A 15,425-nucleotide genomic window follows, 5' to 3' on the forward strand; every position below is an offset into this window, starting at 1 on the left:
GATTTGAGGCCAAGGCTTCATTTGTTCTAGGAACAGCAAGGGGTCAGCATGGAGGGAAAGAAACAGGAGATGAGGTCAGACATGGCTGGGTGGGTGGAATGTTAGATGAAGCAAGGGAAGACTCAGCAGGGATCTGTAAGTTCTTTGGCTTTTACTCAGAGTGAACTGGGCAGCCAGTGGAAGGCTTTGAGCAAACAAGTGCTATGTTCTGAGTTAAATTTTAAAAGAATCCCTCTGGGGACTTCCCTGGTGGTCCAAGGGTTAGGACTTCCCCTTCCAATGCAGGAGGTAGGCTTGATCCCTGGTTGGGGAGCTAGTCTCCCACATGCCTCATGGCCATACAACAGAAACAATATTGTTAACAAATTCAATAAAGACTTTAAAATGGTCCACGTCAAAAATAAAAAAAAACAACCAAACTTTAAAGAATAAATAAAAGAATCCTCTGGCTCCTGCACTGAAGTAGACTGAGGCACCAGGAAAGCCTGGAAAAAGGGAAACAGATTAGGAAAATATCACAATCATCCTGGCCAGCTTCGGTTCAGTTCAGCTGCTCAGTCGTGTCTGACTCTTTGTGACCCCATGAACTGCAGCATGCCAGGCTTCCCTGTCCATTACCAACTCTCTGAGCTTGGTCAAACTCACGTCCATCGAGTCAGTGATGCCATCCAACCATCTCATCCTCAGTCGTTCCCTTCTCCTCCTGCCTTCAATCTTTCCCAGTATCGGGGTCTTTTTCAATGAGTCAGTTCTTCACATTAGGTGGCCAACGTATTGGAATTTCAGCTTCAGCCTCAGTCCTTCCAATGAATATTCAGGATTGATTTCCTTTAGGATGGACTGGTTTGATTTCCTTGCAGTCCAAGGGACTCTCAAGAATCTTCTCAACACAGCAGTTCAAAAGCATCAATTCTTTGGCGCTCAGCTTTCTTTTTTCTTTATTTTTTATTTTTTTATTTTTTTGCGCTCAGCTTTCTTTATGGCCCAACACTCACATCCATGGGCTTCCCTTGTGGCTCAACTGGTAAAGACTACTGGAGAAACCATAGCTTTGACTAGATGGACCTTTGTTGGCAAAGTAATGTCTCTGCTTTTTAATATGCTGTCTAGGTTGGTCATAGCTTTTCTTCCAAGCAGCAAGTGTCTTTTAATTTCATGGCTGCAGTCACCATCTGCAGTGATTTTAGAGCCCCCCAAAATAAAGTCTGTCACTGTTTCCATTGTTTCCCCACCTATTTTCCATGAGTGATGGGACTGGATGTCATGATCTTAGTTTTCTGAATGTTGAGTTTTAAGCCAACTTTTTGACCTCTTTCACTTCCATCAAGAGGCTCTTTAGCTCTTTAGTTCTTCTTCGATTTCTGCCATTAAGGGTGGTGTCATCTGCGTATCTGAGGTTATTGATATTTCTCCCGGCAATCTTGATTCCAACTTGTGCTTCATCCAGCCCGGCATTTCTCATGATGTACTCTGCATATAAGTTAAATAAGCAGGGTGACAATATGCAGCCTTGACATACTCCTTTCCCAATTTGGAACCAGTCTGTTGTTCCATGTCCAGTTCTAACTGTTGCTTCTTGACCTGCAAATAGATTTCTCAGGAGGCAGGTAAGGTGGTCTGGTATTCCCAACTCTTTAAGAATTTTCCTGTTTGTTGTGATTCAAACAGTCAAAGGCTTTGGCTCTGCATACAAATGAGTATATCTTTCCTTTTCTCCTTTGTCTTTAGCTTCTCTTATTTTCTCAGCTATTTGTAAGGCCTCCTCAGACAACCGTTTTGCCTTTTTGTATTTCTTTTTCTTGGGGATGGTCTTGATCACTGCCTCCTGTACAATATCACATACCATAGTCATGTCCATAGTTCTTTAGGCACTCTATCAGATCTCATCTCTTGATTCTATTTGTCACTCCCACTGTATAATTGTAAGGGATATGATTTAGGTCATACCTGGATGGTCTAGTTGCTTTCCCTACTTTCTTCAATTTAAGTCTGAGTTTGGCAATCAGGAGTTCATGATCTGAGCCACAGTCAGCTCCCAGTCTTGTTTTTGCTGACTGTAGAGAGCTTCTCCATCTTTGGCTGCAAAGAATATAATCAATCTGATTTCAGTGTTGACCATCTGGTGATGTCCATGTGTAGAGTCTTCTCTTGTGTTGTTGGAAGAGGGTGTTTGCTATGACCAGTGCGTTCTCTTGGCAAAACTCTGTTAGCCTTTGCCCTGCTTCATTTTGTACTCCAAGGCCAAATCTGCCTGTTACTCCAGGTATCTCTTGACTTCCTACTTTTGCATTCCAATCCCCTATAATGAAAAGGACATCTTTTTTGGGAGTTATTTCTAGAAGGTCTTGTAGGTCTTCATAGAACCATTCAACTGGTCAGCTTGGGTTGCTATAACAGATTACTGTAGACTGAGTGGCTTATCAACGAGAGACACTTACTTCTCATAGTTCTGGAAGCTGGAAGTTCAAGATCGAGCTGCCTTCCAGCATGAAAAGTTCTGCTGAGGGCCCTTTTTTGGGTTATAGACTGCCAACTTCTTTCTGTATTCTCAGGAGGCAGAAAGCAGGCTACAGAGTTCTCTGGGGTCTCTTTTTAAATCCTATTTAAGTTTGCTCCAAAAGTTGCTCTGCTCCACCTAGATGAGCTAATCACCTTCCATCCCCAACTCCTAACACCATCACATTTGGGGGTTAGGATTTCAGCATATGAATCTGGGGGGGATACAAACATTCATTCCCTAACAAGAATATTGCAATAATTCTGGACAGAAAATAAGCAAAGTGGTTGGTAGTAATGGAGATGGGGTGGAAGAGGTCGGAGTCTAGTTGGTGCCAGTGGTAAAGAATTCAGCTGCCAATGCAGGAGACGTAAGAGACGCAGGTTCAGTCCCTGAGTGGGGAAGATCCTCTGGAGGAGGGCATGGCAACACATTCCAGTATTCTTGCCTGGAGACTCTCACGTACAGAGGAACCTGGTGGGCTACAGTCCATGGGGTCGCAAATAGTTGACACGACAGAAGTGACTTAGCACGAAGCCAACATAATTTCCTGATCTAGTGGGTAAGGAGGTGAGAGGAAGGATCCTAGGGTAACTCCAGGAGTTCTGGGCTGGTGTCGGAAGGGTGGAGCTGTTAACTGCTGTAGGCTATGAGAGTCCAGGTCTCTGCAGTTTGAGAGGAGATGGTTCTGTTGTGGGCCTGTTGACTTTGAGCTCCTATTGGACCTCAAGGATGAGGTGTTGAGTACACAGTTCAGGGGAGGAGTCAGGGCTGAGGATAGAAATAACTGTGGGGATCTTGAACACACCAAAGCCAAAACTTGATTGGATTTTCTGTTTTTCAGTTAAACAGGCTGTTTGGTGTGGACCTGGCACATAGAAATGAGGTGGGCGGTTTGAATGATATCTGAAGAATTTGCTAGTTAGGCTACCTAGAGCAAGGTGGGGCAAGACAGAAGCGCTGCTAAGTGGAGTGGGAAGAAAAACCTCTTCCTCTCCTTTGCAATTTCATTTCGATTGCACATAGCACTTCAGTAGACATTCATTCCACAAACACCTGCATCCTTCACTTTTCAAACAGGCCCAAATGGAGGGAGTTAGGGTTAAAAGAAGTGAAGTTCCATAAAGCCTTAGAGTGCCAGGACAGAGCTTGGAGCCCACTACTCTGTCCCTGCACCCCAAGAAGCTCAGTAGTGGGCGGGGTTGGTGGGGGTCGGATGCAGTCGGTGGAGGTTTGTTAGAGGCTGGAGAGCCGAGATCGCTCCCACCACCAGGGGTTTGGGGCCGCGGCCCCTTTAAGGCCGGGCGGGTGATCTCAGCCTCGAGTTCGCCGCCCCGCCTTCCCCGGCGGCGCGCTCAGTGCGCAGGCGCGCCGCGGCGGCACTCGGCTGGGCCAGGGACAAGCCGGCCAGCGGCGAGACTTCGGGGCCGCGGTGCTGTCCGCCTGCCTCGCTCTGCCAGTCCGGCTGCTGCGCGTCGCCCGCACACGCCGCCGCCATGGGCTCCTGAGGTACCCTGCCCACCGGCCCTGCGCTGGAGGCCCCGAGGCGGGGGGAGGTAGCCGAGGGTTCTCGGGGACCGAGGGGCTGCTCCGATCTGGAGGGGCCCGCTTGGGGGGTCGTCCCTGCGGGTCGCTTTGGCCGCAGGTCCTCAGGCGGGAAAGGGGACGGAGGCGGCTGTCTTGGCAGCGGAGGGAGGGGGCGTCTGCGGCCCCGCCGGCCTAGCCCTGCGCCTTCTCCCCGCCCTGCGAGGTCGCGGGGCCGCCCGTGGGTGTGCCCTGGCCCCCTCCTCGCCAACGTGGCGGGGCCCGCGCCTGGAGTGTAATCGGACCTGCCCGTGGGGGTGGCTGGGGGAAGAGGGGAGGCGGGCTGGACAGGCCCTTTGCAAGTGGGATTGTGTGCGCCTGGTGGGTGTGCTGGCGCCTGGCACGACCGAGTGAGTGGGGGAACTCCTGTGCGGGGGAGTGGGGGGGGAGCTGTGATCTGGGATGGTGGCTGGCCTGGCAAGGCCTCCCGGGGATGCGTGCATGAAGGTGTACACGGCTTGCATACAGGTCTGCAGTCTGGAGGGGCACCGGCAGGGACCTGGGGCTCCAAGGATGTTTTCTGGGGAAGGGACCCCCCCGAGACTGGTTTAGGGTGTGTGCATGCCTCCCCTCGGTTTTCTCCCTGGACACGCTGATGGGGTCCAGTGCTGATGGACTCCAGGCCATGGCTAGAGGATAGGGTTGAGAGGTGGGCATGAGTATCAGTTCCCAACTTATATATGCCCTCTGGAGTTGTGTAAGGCCAGGTGTTACACACACACACACACACAAAAACACCCAGGGCACTGTGGGACTAAGCAGGTGTTTGCACGTCTGATACCTGCGAGTGACGCAAAGGCCATGTATTATTTATCTGACTGCCCGGTGCTTTATGTAAGGAAAGAAGCAGCAATCAGTGCCCTGGAGGCCCTTGTGCCACGGAGGCAGCCAGGCAAACAAGCTCACACACCTGCTGAGGAGGCGCAGGTCTCAGAGGTGTGACTCCTTCACAGGTTACGTGTGCAGCATCCCTTCCTATCTCCCTTCCTTTTCGGTGTGCTGGAGGGTACTGTGTGTATGTATGTGTATCAGAGCTTGGACTGTGGGTGGGAGGGGCCCTGCAGTCAGGCCTGTGTGCCCATTTTATCAGGCTTTGAACACGAACACATGGTGCCTCTGGGATTCAGGACCTCTCTCAGTGGGGGAGTCCAACTTAAAACCAAGTAGTCACAATGATGTGAAAGATGTAAAACAATAGAGGCAATGCAGAGTAGGTTCAGTGCTGGGGGAGGGGGCACATAGCCAGCAGAAAAGGCTCCAACATGAGGTGGGAAGGTGCAGAGAGAGCTGAGCTGAAATGGAAGGGTAACGAGCATTCCTCTGATGCTATGGTTCTTTCCATGTGTGTTTCCCCAGTTAGTTCTCTCTGAGGCTGTGTGAATACAGAACGGTTTGTTATCCCTCTTTACAAATGTGGAAAGTGGGATCCAGAGGGAGCATGTGACTCCTTGTCCATGTATGTGGGAGGCCTGGATGGAGTGGTCCATGAACCAGCACCTGTCTCTTGCTGCCAGGTTTTGCTGCCTTGTAACTTACCCAGCAGGACTTCCTAGGTGGCTCAGTGGTAAAGAATCCGCCTGCTAATACAGGAGATGCGGGTTTGATCCCTGGGTCAGGAAGATCCCCTGGAGTATGAAATGGCAACCCGCTCCAGTATTCTTGCTTGGGAAAATCCCATGGATGGAGGAGCCTGGTGGGCTACAGTCCATAGGGTCACAAAGAGTCGGACAGGACTTAGCAGCTGAGCATGCACAGCTTACTGAGCATCTACTACGTGCCAGGCACTATGCTAGGGGCACAGGGGTTTAAAGATGAATGGGACCTGGTGCCTGGCCTCTGAGGGCTTCTGGTCTGCTGGGAGATGGACGTAGATAGTGACCTCAATCCAGACACGAGGCCCTGATAACTAGTGAGCGTGGAGAAGGTGTCGTTAGCTTCCTCCAGGAACCCCAGGCAACCTGGTTCCTTTGTGCGGCCTTGGGGGGATGTGTTGTCAGTTGCTCCCACGTGGTAGTGGGTTATACCAGGAACCCCGTCTAAAGGTCACCAAGAGGGTGGGAGAAAAAACTTCTAGGCGAAATGGGTGCAAGTGATCTTGTCCTAGTTCGCTGGAGTTGGCCGAGTTCTGCGGAGCTCAGGCTTCAGTCTGGAGGCTGTTTTCTCCTCTGCCTTTGAGGTTTTGCTCCTGGCTCCTGGCGGGCCGGCCATGCTCTCTTCCCCGAGAGGGGCTCCGTGCTATTTCCAGTCCCTGCTGTGCTCATTTCTCCCTGTGAATTCCCTGGAGTGGAAGCAGCCTGGGAAGGCAGAGGACAGCCCTTCATTGTTTTGAAACCAAGTAACTGTGAATGCCCTTCTCACTCCGCTGGGCCTGGAGACTGGGGATTTGGTGTGTGAGCTGTGGAAGGCCAGCAGCTGGGCCCTGGAAGAGCTCTGGGGGGAGTCTGCCGTTGGACCCTCACAGGTGGTGAGCGCTTGTTGAAGACCTACTGTGTGCCCAGCATTGTGCTGATTCGTGGGTTGTGTCTCCTACAAGGCAGTGGTTGGCTGAGCCTGTCCACCGGGTAACAGATATGTGACAGACAGTGCTCTGCTTGTGGTGAAAACAGAGGGCCCTAGCGGGGCCAGAGGACAATAGGAACAACAGCTCGTTTATTAAGCACTTACTGTGTGCCAGGCACAGTTCTAAGCGCTCTGGTGAATTACTGCGTTTCATCCCCCACCACCCAGTGAGGTCGGGACAGTTTTCTCCACGTTTTTCAGAGGAGGCAGCCTAGGAGGGTAAAGCTGCACTGGTTAGGAAGCTGACCTTGGAGTCCATGCTCTTTCCCACTAACCCTGGCCAGGTCTGGAAGGACGGGGATGCTCTGCCCAAGGAGAGGGATAGGGCCTTGCAGGCAGAGAGAGCCCCTGGGAAGAGGTGCAAAGGCCTGAAATACCTCGCCTCCCAGAGGTGCAAGGGCCCGGGGCCTGAAAACCTTTGAAGGCTCTTCTAAGGAGTTCAGACTTGACCCCAGAGTGGCCAGTAGGGAGTCCTGAAGGTTTCAAAAAGCAAGCGACATCCTTAGCTGCGTATTCCAGTGCAGTATGTTGGCGCGTCTCCCTCTTCCTTCCTTCCTGCAGGTAACTCCAAGGATACTGGGCTTTTCTTCCTTTTACTTTCCCTCAGGTCAGTGGCATCCTTTTGGTCTCTGTAGCCTTTCCCTTCTGTTCTTCCAGCAGCTTCTGGTCTTGACAGCCCTGTGTGACTCAGGACGGGCTTCTGGAGCCCACTGCTGTCATGGTGGTTCTGGCCTGGCCTCTGTGGCTGGTGGTGGGGGTGGAACTTCTCTGAGCTGGAACTTCAGTTCTTCCTGGCTGTTCTGGGCCTGGCACGTCCTCCCTGACTTCTCACCCTGTGGATCTGAACTGAATGGGCAGCCCTATTCCCCATCTTGTATCCTCCAGGCCCCCATGCTCATGAGTGCTATAAATACAGGTATGAGTGGGGTTAGGGACATAGGGGGAAGTGGGCACAGAGAGCTGGGCTTAACTGCCCGATCTCACTTGTGGGTTCACAGAGGGTATGCCCGCCCTAGCCACCTGCTTTGCTGGGTGTTGAGTAGCCAGCTGAGTGCCCCAGCTTGTCCTGCCCTGCAGGGCTGAAAGACTAGGGGTCTTTGCACAGGACATCCGCTGAAGCCCAGCAGAGGGGGTCCACGTCAGCTATGGGAACCCATGGGTGTAGGTCGTGGGGGGAAGAGTCAGGGATGACTTTGGAATGGAGTGCCTTAGGAGAGGAGGCTGAGGATTCAGAAAGGGGACAGAAATGGTCACTGGGAGCACAGGGCCAAGGAGCACCCCTTTGGGTTCCAGGGAGAGAGGGAGGTCAGCCGAGCCTTCTGGAGAGCGAATTAAGAGCTGAGGTTCAGTCTTCACTCTCATTAGCTGCGTGGCCTTGGACAAGTTGCTGACTGGGTTCTAATTCCCATTCTTTAAAAATAGGGGGAGATGATGCAATTTCCTTCATCTGTGAAAGGGCAGTAGTAATAGTGCAGTCGTCATACGATGGTGATGTTCTGATGTCTGCGTGGAGCTCCGCACAGCCCTCGGCCCGGAGTGTGTGCTCAGTAAACAGTGGCTTTTATTATTCCCTTCCAAGCTGTTCAGTTTATTCAGGAAAGAGGTGTTGCACACCTGTGTGTCAGTGCAGGGAGCCGAGTATCTGTCTGGGGAGAGAACCGTTGCAGGTGTGATGGGTGCCCTGAGGGAACACTGGGCATTCCTGCCTGGGCGGGCACTTCTCTGACCAGGTGACATGTAAACTGTCACCGGGTATATATGGAAGCAGGTTCCAGGCAGAGGGATAGCACATGCAGAGCAAAGGTCTGAGTTTTCTTTGTCCGCAAAACTATTTGGCATCAGGGCTCAGCACATAGTAGGCCCTTAGTTAATGTTAATTGAATGTGATCTTGGCTCGAAGAGGACAGGAAGAGGAAGAAGTACAGTGTGAGAGGCCCAGGAGAGAAGATTTGGATGGTCCCCAAGTTTCGGGTTATCTCATGTTCCCTCCCCATCTTGTCTACCTCTGCTGAGTGGCCTGCAGTTCAGATACCTTAATTCAGTGCAGTTAAGCTCCTGGGTTGTCATCAGGGACTCAGGCTTGGCCCCCACTTTGCCCAGGTCCTGGGAGGGGCAGCACTGGAATTAGGCAGCACTTGTTCACATTCCTGTTTGGTGCATCTGAAACCCTATGCTTGGGCGAACTTAGAAGCGTGACATGGGGCCTGCCTCTGTCTAGTTGGTCGATTTTCCAGTCTGGGGTTAATGGTGGCTCAGTGTCTGGCATGATGCCTTGCACAGAGTAGGTGCTGAAATAGTTTTTGACCAAACAAGCCAACACTTGGATGGCTTAATATCATTGCCACTCAGGATAAAGCTAGAATTATTCTTGAGAAGTGACAGGTCAGACCAACATTGTTTATTAGGACTGAGCTTGTATCAGGAGCCGACAGGTACATTAAACAGCCTTGGGTCTGCCCAAGGGCAGGCTCTATCTGATGGCCTGTAGGCTCAGGCCTGGGCTGGGAGGCAGGAAGCCCCACAGTCCCCTCCTTTTCCTTCTCTTCTGGAGCGGAAACCAGAGAGGGAAGATCCCACCCAGAAAGCCTTTGTGCCTAACCTGCGTCACTTCCAGCTTTACTGTATTTTTAAAAAATCACACACGATGAAATGAGCATTTCACGGAAAGCTTGCGATGTTTCAGCCTATGGAAAACAATAGGCATCTCTACTTTTTAAAATAGTACTTGTTGGTTATAGTAAATTTGGAGCAAGAGTGTGGAGGGTAAGAATAAAACTCACCCTGGATTTCCAATAACCAAGAAATAGTCACTGTTGAAAAGTGGCATAATCCTCCTAGGCATAATCCTGCGTTATCTCATTGTTGATATCACATCGGGTCACAGGCCTTTACCCACGCCATGAAAAAGTTAGCCATCGATGTGAGAGAATCGAAGAGGGGCTAAACCAGTGCCTCCTAGTGCTTTCTTTCAAGGTTTCTGTGGGAAAGACGAGGTCTCCACCCTGTTTGCGGGATGGCCCAACGGTGTGGGGAGCAGGCAGAACACTCCCCAGAGTCAGAGAACTGGTGATGACCTTGGTTCAGTCACTTGCCCTCCAGTGGGGCTGCTCGACATCTGCTGGCTGCCACAGGGCCCAGAAGAGGTCCTAGGTTAGAAAACCTTGAACCTCCTCCCACCCCCCAGAGGAGGGGCCTGGTTTCTGTTTTGGAGGGAGAACCCATCTTCATCGTCTCTTGAAGATGGCTGGAGAAGGGGTGTGTGTGTGTGTGTGTGTGTGTGTGTGTGTGTGTGCACGCGCGCGCACTTGCGTGTGTCTTCTTTTCCAACCTGAAGTCTGCTTGGCAACCTTCCGGAAGACTTCAGTCTCCTGGTTGGGGAGCCATGATCTGTGGGCCACAGATCTGTGGGCCACCCTCTAGCCAAGGGTGGTCTCAGGATGGCTGTCCCCCACCCTCACCTCAAGGCAGGGGGTGGCGTGAGACCTGTAGAAGTTACTGCATCTGTCACCCTGAAAGGGATTTTCAGATCCGACGGCCTCCGCATCCTGAGCGAAATGTGTGTGGAGTTTGGTACCTTTATTTTTCCCCTGCTGCAGCCCCTCTGGGCAGCCTGCACCTAGGGAGGCCCTGTCCTGCTGGCAGGTGGCTGGGCACCTCCATCCTGCTGGGCAGGGCTGTTCACCAAAGCCCTCTGGGTCATCACTTACAGGAAAGCTCCAGGCGAAAATAACTAACCCCATGGTGGCGGCTGCTGTAGCTGCTGGCAGAGGCTCTTGGTCTCTATGTTTCTAGCAGTTGTGTATTTTATTTCCATCTAGAATGAACAGAGAACCTGAGATCCCACGAGCATTCATTTTGGGTGCCTGCAGGCACAATGATAGGTGTTGGTAAAGGGATGTGTGTGAAGAAATGAATATTAATCATTGTTCTTATATTAATTAGTACTAATATTCCTAATCCTCACTGGGATTGGTGTAACGCTTTGCAGTTTGCAAATGACTTTTCACAAATAACATTTCATTTAATCCTCCCAAAGGTCCTGGCATCTTGGAAATTTTGCGCCCATTTTGTAGACAGATAGACTGATGCTCAGAAGGGTGAATTTGCCTAAGAAACTGTGGAAGGAAGCACCCACGTTTTCAATTTCAAATCCTGTGCCCTCATTGCTCTGAGTGGCCCCTCCAACATAGCCACGGCCCCCAGAGAGCCTGCAGTCCCACTGGGAAGCCTGGCAGGTGGAATTGCTTCTCAGACTTGGAAAGCGTGTTAGTAGAGGATCTGGTTGAAGCTGTGGGGGCCCCAGGAGGCAGCCTTCTGTTCTGCCTGCCGGTGGGCTGAGGAGCTGAGACTCCCCGGGAGAAGGGCAGCTGAGCTGGGGCTCTGATGGACAGTGGTAGTGGGCAGGTGGAGAAGCTGAAGAAGGCTTTGCAGGTAGGGGGGCCACCCGGAGCACAGGCCCAGGCCGGTGAGTGGAGGAGCGGAGGGAGTGAGCTTGTCTGGAACAGTAGGTATCAAGGCCTCGCTTCCAGGAAGAGAAGTGTGTCTCCCCATGAGTTGGTCGGTGGGTTTTAAATAAATAGTATGTATGAAAGTCTGGACTTGGCAAGGCGGTACGTGTTTGCTTTACAGAGAAAGGCTGGTGCATGGGGCAGTGGTTAAAAAAGTGTTAACAGCCGTAACCTCAGTGCATCTGAGTATGATTTGATTTACAGGAGGCCCTGGCCATCCAGTCTGCTGGCGCACAGCACGGGCTGGGAACAGGGAAGGCTGGCGAGCCTTCTGCCTCTCAAATGCTACCTTTGGTTTGACAAGAGGTGCCTCCCACTCGGCTGGGGCAGAAGACCACTTCTTCCATTTGCAGTTCTGGGTCGTTGAGCCGGACTTGTGGGGGTGGGAGGAAGCCCCACCTTGCCCGCTGCATTTACCCAGCTGTCCTATCTCACAGGGAAGTCGCGAGGCATCCAGAGGCCCGCCTCCATCCTCTGCCAGCCGCCGCTTGATGAGTGAGGGTTGGGTGGCCGTGGCTGTTACATAACAGGTCTGATGGACACAGCAGTGAATGGAATGGAGCCTGAGTGTGTCATGCAGGGCTGCGATGTCCCTCCAGCTCATGCAGGTGCGTGTCACTGGATCAGGATGGCCAGACAGAAAGCACCCCATCTTCTCGGGCTCTGCACTCCCACCCCTCCCCACCAAGCCTTCTTCGTGGTCTGCCCGCCCCTCCCCTGACACCTTTGCCCAGAGAGACCAATTAAAGCCGGTGTTGTGGTGATGCCAGTCTTCATCCACACTCCTGCTGGCCCTGGAACCAGAGCTTGTCTGTGCCAGGAAGGGCCGAGGGGTAGAGCAGGTCCGGCCCTTCACAGGTGAGGTGAGGAATGCGAGTTCCTGGACCAGGGCACTGGCGAGCCAGGGCTGCTCCGGGTCTGGAGCCACCTCCTGACCCAGTGCTCTCTATCTGCTGAAAAAAAGGGGACTTTCTTCATCTGGGTGTCCGTGGGTATTGTCAGTATTTTCCTCAATAATTAGGCTTCTTTATTGGATGAGCGATTAAAATGTATCCTGCGTCTCCAGCAACATTTTTAAAATTACAGATGCTTGAGGCTCTCACCCGGCAGTTGCACTTCTAGGAATTTACCCTACAGAGGAAATGCCACATGTACAAAGTGACTGTGCAGTTAGTCACGGCTGCCTCTTTTTTAATAGCACAAGGTTGGAAGCAACCTGAAAGTCCATCCGCAGAGGGCCAGGAACAAATTATGGTCCATCCAAACTATGGACCACTCTGCAGCCATGAAAAGTAAGATGGAGGCTCCTGGCCATCCACGGACACAGAGCAATCACCAAATAGATTTCTGTGAACGAGGCAGGTGCAGGACATGTGTGTCTGCTGTGCCTCCGTCTGTGTGAAAGTGAAGGGAAGTAGGAAGTGCATTTGCTTCTGTGTGTGCTCAGGGTCTCTGGGGGTTCACACGAAGTTGCTGACTGGGGTGCCTCTGGGGTTGGGGTGGTGCCCGGAAGCTGTTCACTGGAGACCCCTCATACCTTTTGAGTGCCGATTCATGTGACTGTGTGACTTTTCCAAAAATTTAAAATGAGTACAATTAAATAAACAAGAAGCACAGGAAAGGTATTCTCAGCTCTTGTCCATTGCAGGAAGGCCAAGGCTACCCTGTCAAGGAGCAACGTCCTCACTCAGGCCCCTATAGTTGTTATAGTCGTGTCCAACTCTTTGCAACCCCATGGACTGCAGCACCCCAGGCTTCCTTGTCCTTCACTATCTCCCAGAGTTTGTTCAGACTCATGTCCATTGAATTGGTGATGCCATCCAACCATCTCCTCCTCTGTGCCCCGTTTTTCCTCCTGCCCTCAATTTTTCCCAGCATCAGGGTCTTTTCCAATGAGTTGGCTCTTTGCAACAGGTGGCTAAAGGAACTTCAGCTTCAGCATCGCCTTCCCAGTGAATATTCAGGGTTGATTTCCTTTAGAATTGACTGGTTTGTTCTCCTTGCTGTCCCAGGGACCCCCTGACCATCAGTTAATCAAGAATGCAAGCTTGGGTCTCACGAAGGGGGGCCAGATGTGAAAGTTTGGGTGTTTCTTGGGAAGTCTGGCCCCTTGCCCCAGCCTTGGAGAAATGGACCCCCTCCGTCTGGTCCCTCTGAAGCCCCACTATTGTCTAACTTGGTATTTCAATCCCTGCTCTGTTTACTTTCTGACCCCTGAAACCTTCAGGGGCTCCCCCTCTGACACATGAATGAAGTCCCTGCCCCAGGCCCTGCTTACTGGGCCCCTGGTTGAGCACTTGACTGGGCGCCCTTTCCTCCACGTGCCTCCTCGCCTCCCCACCTCCGTGCTGTTGCTCACGCCATTCCCTCTGCCTGCCTGCCTCTCCCTCCCAGGCGGTCTCCGTGCCCAAATCCTATCTACCTCTGAAGGCCCAGCTCGGTTTCCACCGCCCTCTGCCCTCTGACCTCCCCGGTTTCTTTATCTCTTCCCCTCCGCTGGCACTTAAGCCTTTTACATTGTGTCCTAGGTGTCTGATTCCCCACTGAGCTGCCGGCTCCTTTAGGGCCAAGTCCACATCACAGCCCCTGTTTTGTTAGATGTTTGCCGAGTGGGTGAGTGGTGGCTGCCCTCTTCGTGGTGGGATCAGGAGCCGAGAGGGGGCAGGGCCCATTTCACATCTGTGAACCGTGGTGGTGCCTGGCACAGGGCGGGCCCAGCCTCGTGGCAGGAATAACAAACCTCACGGCCCAGTGCTTTGTGTGCATTCTTTCCCTGACCCTCACAAGGACCCAGGAAATGCTGTGTTTGCCACTGTGGTTCTCCCACAGGCTGAAGAAGCAGAGCAAATGTCGGGTCCAGGTCACACGGTGAGAAGTAGGATGGGACACAGGTCTGGCCACCTCCAAAACTCTGCATTGGATCAGTTTATTCTACCCCTCCCCTGACTCAGCAGTGATGCCAGCAATGGCTTGGCCAACTCTCATCACCTGCCGCACTGGTCACGGACAACCTTGCATTATTATTTGAGTGTATTAATATTTTCTTCCCTACTGGACTGTGAGCCCTTAAGGGCTAGAGCCTTGCTTGAGATACCCTTTGGACTTAGCACATAGAAGGTGCTTGAAGGTGTATGTTCATTAACCTGCTACGGTAAAGTACACAGGTAGGTGTATTGTGCGATGATTTTTACATCTGTAAATACCCGTGTAAACCACTGTCCAGCTCAAGCTGCAGAACATTCCCAAGCTCTCCCTGGGGACTCCTCTGAGGGAACCGCTATTCATACCTCACTGCTATTGACTGGATCTGGCCTACTCTTCAGAAGAGTCACCCAGGTTGTGTAGAGCAGTCCTTGCTCACTGCGGCATGGAAGTCCACGCTGTTTCAATATACAGTTGGTCCTTGAACATGGCTTTGAACTATGTGGGTCCACTTATCCATGGATTGTTTTTTTCAATAAACGTGCTCACACTGTTGCCTGATCCATGGTTGGTTGAATCTGCAGGTGTGGATGCAAAGGGGCTGACTGTAAGTTATGTGTGGAGTTTTCACCCCCGAGGGCTAGAGCCCTTCACTCACTGTGTGTGGGTCCACCATCCCTGTTTATTCACTCTGAGGATGGGCATTTGGTTTGTGTCCAGGTTTTGGGTGTTTTAAGCAGGGCTGCTATGAAGTGTTCTTATCTGTGGGGCACATGTGGATGGATTCCTGTGGGGTGTGCACCCAGGGTGGAATGCTGGCTCAGCCCTCTCGGTACATACATGTCTTCACGAATGACGTTCAGGCTGGGGTTTCTCGCTGGGTACGCAGGGCTGGAGCTGGACTTCTTGCCAGAGGAGTCCCAGGGGTCGGGGCAGGTTCAGGGGTCTTGGCTTCCACAGTCTGTTCTTCCGGGCCAGTGCGACTATTGAGGTTCAGGGTTTCTTATCTAAAGGGGACTTGTCTGCTTAGGGCTGGTTGGGTTTAGCTGGTTGAAAAGGTGGTTTCATTAGAGGGACACAGAGTCTAGTTAGAGAGGCTGAGCACTGGCCCATCTGTTCTCAGTTTGGGAGAATACTGTAAGGGTCAAAATTTGGCCTGGTATGTATTGGAAAAACAAAACAAAACAAAACTTAATTACAAGGCTGAATTAAGTAAGCTCTTGCTGAAGGATTTTGGATTACTCTGTTCTCTTTCATTTCTGCACCTACCCACCCCCGAGTCCCTACCACCAAGTGAAGGATAGATACACAATTGGATGGTTTTTCTTTCCTGTTGAGAGATTCGTGGGAACTTG

At 51.9% G+C, this 15,425-nt stretch overlaps 1 protein-coding gene across 3 annotated transcripts in view; it reads left to right on the top strand.

The window, feature by feature from the left end:
• The first annotated feature begins 3,854 nt into the window (after nucleotides 1-3,854).
• The window catches only part of TMEM184B (transmembrane protein 184B), a 50,398-nt gene continuing 38,827 nt past the window's right edge, over nucleotides 3,855-15,425 (top strand). Inside the window, exons 1-2 of one of the 3 annotated variants that reach the window (XM_043439889.1) lie at nucleotides 3,866-4,006; nucleotides 11,586-11,756. The gene's annotated coding sequence lies outside the window, so the exon portion shown is untranslated. Of the gene's footprint in view, nucleotides 4,007-11,585; nucleotides 11,757-15,425 lie in introns of all 3 variants that reach the window. The other 2 variants (XM_043439888.1, XM_043439890.1) reach the window with 2 other exon arrangements.

Source organism: Cervus canadensis, chromosome 21, assembly GCF_019320065.1.
Source record: "Cervus canadensis isolate Bull #8, Minnesota chromosome 21, ASM1932006v1, whole genome shotgun sequence".
NCBI classification, from domain to species: Eukaryota; Metazoa; Chordata; class Mammalia; order Artiodactyla; family Cervidae; genus Cervus; species Cervus canadensis.